This window comes from Labrus mixtus, chromosome 6, assembly GCF_963584025.1.
Source record: "Labrus mixtus chromosome 6, fLabMix1.1, whole genome shotgun sequence".
NCBI lineage: Eukaryota > Metazoa > Chordata > Actinopteri > Labriformes > Labridae > Labrus > Labrus mixtus.
This window is the reverse complement of record NC_083617.1, coordinates 32,727,374-32,732,373: the sequence shown is the minus strand read 5'-3', so window position 1 is coordinate 32,732,373 and position 5,000 is coordinate 32,727,374.

Genomic DNA, 5,000 nt, shown 5'->3' with positions numbered 1-5,000 from the left:
GCTAAGCAGGGTCAACTTTTATCAATCAATCAATCAACTTTTATTTGTATAGCGTCAACTCATAACAAGTGTTATCTCGAGACACTTTACAAGAAGCAGGTAAAATACCTTACTCATTGTCTTTTAACATTACAAAAGAGAAGGTAAAAGACCTTACTCATTGTTATGTTACAAAAAGCAGGTAAAGGACCTTACTTATTGCTATGTTACAAAGATCCGGCCTATCCATCATGAGCACTTTAGCAAAGCAGCAAAAGTTACAGTGGTAAGAAAAAACTGCCTTATTAAAAGGCAGAAATCTTCGGCCGGATCCCCGGCTCATGACGAAACAGTCTTCACAGGCCTAGACTGCGCCGGGCTTGGAAAGGGATAGGGGGAGAGATGGGATAAGATGCAGGAAGAGGGATAGAGAGCAAGGGGGTGGGGGGAGGTAGACCGTCCATCAGCAATCCGGTGGGGAGGGGAGGGGGTGTGGGGGGTTGTTCTGGCAGGCCGCCAACCCACGATCCGGTGGGGAGGGGGTAGTGGTGGGGTGGGGGTTGTTCTGGCAAGCCGTCAACCGATGATCTTGAGGAGCCTAGGGGAGCTCAAGAGCTCCCAGGAAAGTAGGTGGTTAGTGACTGAGATTTATAGATAGATACATGCAGTAATATGATGTACTGTATATGCATAGAGAGAGAGAGAGAGAGAGAGAGAGAGAGAGAGGAGCTCAAGGTGCCAGTTCCCCCGGTAGTCTAAGCCTATAGCAGCATAACTAAGAGCTGGTCTACACCAGCACCAGCCCTAACTATAAGATTTATCAAAAAGGAAAGTTTTAAGTCTAATCTTAAAAATACAGACTGTGTCTGCCTCCCGGACCCCGGCTGGAAGGCGGTTCCAGAGGAGAGGAGCCCGATAACTGAAGGCTTTACCCCCCATAGTACACTTGGAGACTGTAGGTACCACCAGCAGGCCTGCACTCCGGGACCGCAACGCTCTCAAGGGACAGTACGGCACTAGTAGCTCCTTAAGATAAGATGGTGCCTGGCCATTTAGAGCTTTGTAGGTGAGAAGAAGGATCTTGAATTCTATTCTAGACTGTATAGGGAGCCAGTGCAGAGAAGCCAGGACAGGAGTAATGTGGTCCCATTTCCTGGTTCTGGTCAGTACACGAGCTGCAGCATTCTGGACCCGTTGAAGAGTCTTTAGAGATTTGCCAGAGCACCCTGACAAAAGAGAGTTACAATAATCCAGTCTGGAGGTAACAAATGCATGAACTAGTTTTTCTGCATCACTTTGCGACAGGATATTCCTGATCTTGGATATATTACGAAGGTGAAAGTAGGCTGTTCTTGAAACTTGACTGATGTGAGAGCTAAAAGACATATCTTGATCAGAAATAACTCCGAGATTCCTAACAGTGGTGCTAGATGCCAGGCTGATGTCATTAAGGACAGTCACATCACTAGAAAAAGTCTCTCTGAGGTTCTTAGGGCCTAGCACAATAACTTCAGTCTTGTCTGAGTTAAGTAGCAAAAAATTTCTGGTCATCCAGGTCCTAACGTCCTTAAGGCATGTTTCTAGCTGACATAACTGACTGGTACCATCGGGCTTCATTGATACATAAAGCTGAGTATCATCTGCATAACAATGAAACTGTATGGAGTGTTTCCTCATAATATTTCCCAGAGGAAGCATATATAATGTAAAAAGAATTGGTCCAAGCACTGAACCTTGTGGGACTCCATGGCAAACTTTAGTGTGCATAGAGGACTCATCATTAACATGTACAAACTGAGATCGGTCTGATGAGTAGGATTCAAACCAACTTAAAGCAGTCCCTGTAATTCCAAGCAAATGCTCCAGTCTGTACAACAGGATCCGATGGTCAATGGTGTCAAAAGCAGCACTAAGATCTAACAAGACGAGCACAGACAGAAGTCCCCTGTCTGAGGCTAGAAGTAGATCGTTTGTAACTCTAACTAGTGCAGTCTCAGTGCTATGGTGGACTCTAAATCCTGACTGGAACTCTTCAAATAAACTGTTGTCATGGAGAAAGTCACACAGCTGTTTAGCTACCACCTTCTCCAGGATCTTCGAGATAAAAGGAAGGTTGGATATAGGTCTGTAGTTAGCCAGAGTTCCTGAGTCCAGAGTAGGCTTTTTAAGTAGAGGTTTGATTACCGCTACTTTAAATGTCTGTGGTACATAGCCTGCCAGTAAAGACATATTGATCATATCTAATATGGAGTTGCTAACTAAGGGAAAGACTTCCTTAAACAGCTTGGTTGGGATTGGGTCCAAAATACAGGTTGACGGTTTCGATGCAGAAAAAATGGAATGTAGCTCTGAAAGGTCGATTGGAGAAAAACAGTCGAGACTAATATCTGGTCCTGGAACTGTCTCTGCCGCAACAGACGTATCTGCACCAGGTAAGGGCAGGAGGTTACCAATTTTGTCTCTGATGTCTAGAACTTTGTTGTTGAAAAAGCTAAGGAAATCATTACTGCTGAGGGCTAGAGGAATACAAGGCTCAATGGAGCCATGACTCTCTGTCAGCCTGGCTACAGTGCTGAAAAGGTATCTAGGATTGCCTTTGTTTTCCTCGATTAGAGAGGAGTAGTAGGCAGCTCGGGCGTGACGTAGAGCCTTCATATATCTTCTATGACTATCCTGCCAGAAAAAACGAGATTCTACCGTTTTGGTCGAACGCCATATTCTTTCAAAATTCCGTGATGATTGTTTCAGAGTACGGGTTTCTGAGTTGAACCATGGAGCCACTCTCCGCCGCTTGACAACCTTCTGTTTCAGGGGAGCAATCGAATCCAGAGTAACTCTCAGCGAATCCACTGCACTATCAACAAACTGATCTAGCTGAGAGGGACTAAAGCTATCGTAAGAGTTTCCAACTGGGTTGAAACACGGTACTGAATCAAAAACAGCTGAAATAGCTTCCTTAAATCTAGCCACAGCACTATCCGACAAACTTCTAGAAAGCACATCTCTTCCAGGCAGAGGTAATTCTAGTAGGACAAAATCAAATGTAATAAAAAAATGGTCTGATAGCAGAGGATTTTCTAGGAAAACTGTAAGGTTATGGATTTCAATTCCATAAGCTAAAACAAGATCCAGGGTGTGGTTAAAATGATGAGTAGGTTCGTTTACACCCTGGGTGAAACCAATAGAGTCTAATAGTGACATGAAAGCTGTGCTCAGGCTATCATTTTCAACATCCACATGGATATTGAAGTCACCTACAACAATTATTCTATCACTGCTAAGGACTAAGTCTGATAAAAATTCTGCAAACTCAGATAAAAACTCAGAATATGGGCCAGGAGGGCGGTAAACTACAGCAACTAGAACTGGCTGAAAGGTTCTTGAGACTGGATGTGGAAGACTAAGAACAAGGCTTTCAAAAGAAGAAAAATTCAGCTTTGGTCGAGGGTTAACTAAAAGACTGGAATTAAAAATAGCTGCTACTCCACCACCTCGTCCGGTGTCTCGAGGTATATGAGTATTAAAATGACTGGGAGGAGTGGATTCATTCAAACTAACATATTCATCTCGACACAGCCAGGTTTCAGTCAAAAAAAGTAAATCAATGTGCTGATCTGATATCAGATCACTCACTAAAAGAGACTTGGATGCTAAGGACCTAATGTTCAAAAGTCCGCAGTGAATCCTCCGATCTTGTAGCAAAATCGTATTCGTAGTTTTGATTCTAATCAGATTCTGATGATTCACGCCGTTTGGATGACTTATAAAAACGCGTTTGGGCCGGGGGACAGACACAGTACCTATAGTATAACTACAGTTCGATTCAGAATTACAGCTATAGTGACTGGGAGACAGATCTAAGGGAGGCGCAGAGAAGTGTGTAAGACTGCAGCTCTGCCTCCTGGTCTGAACTCTGAGTTGTTGTCAGGGTTTTGGACTAATAACCTCTGCTATGTTTCTAGATAATAGAGCTGCACCGTCCAAAGTGGGATGGATGCCGTCTCTAGCTAGCAGACCAGGTTTTCCCCAAAAAGACTGCCAGTTATCTATGAAGCCCACATCGTGTGCTGGACACCACCTCGACAGCCAGCGGTTGAGTGATGACATGCGGCTATACATGTCATCACTGGTCTGATTTGGGAGGGGTCCAGAGAACACTACGGAGTCCGACATCGTCTTAGCAAAAGTACACACCGACTCCACATTAACCTTAGTGACTTCCGACTGGCGTAGTCGGGAGTCATTTGTGCCGACATGAATTACGATTGTATCAAATCTACCTTTAGTCTTTGTCAGCAACTTTAAATGAGATGCGATGTCGCCCGCTCTGGCCCCGGGTATACACCTAACTATGCCCGCTGACTTCGCTAGCTTCACGTTTCGGACTATGTAGTCTCCAATAATCAGAGTTTTATTCTCAGCGGGTGTGTCGCTGAGTGGGGAAAATTTGTTTGAAACGTGAAGTGGTTGGTGGGGAACCGTGTGCTTCGATTTTCGACTATGCTTCCCTCGGACAGTAACCCAGCCACTGCCTCCCGGCTGCTCGGGAGTTACCGGGGGGGAAGCCAAGCTATGTCGGCCCGCACCTGCTACAGGTGGCTGGCTAACTACTGCTGCATACGATGACTCCGACTCAATGGTGCGGAGCCGTCTCTCTAACTCAGACACCCTCGCCTCCAAAGCTAAAAATAAACTACATTTCTTACAAGTATCATTATCACTAAAGGAGGACGAGGAATAACTTAACATCTGACACGTAGAGCAGGAGAGAGCAGGAGAGGGAGAGACAGAAAAAGAAGCCATTGTAAAGCTAACTGCTAGGCTAAGCTAAGAGTAGGTACACAGTAACACAGTGCAGAGGAGAACAGAACAAGCAATTATGCAATACGCTCACCGTAGTACGCTGCTCTGCTCAGGTGCTGCTCGCTGCTCTGCTCAGGTGCTGCTCGCTGCTCTGCTCAGGTGCTGCTCGCTGCTCTGCTCAGGTGCTGCTCGCTGCTCTGCTCAGGTGCTGCTCGCTG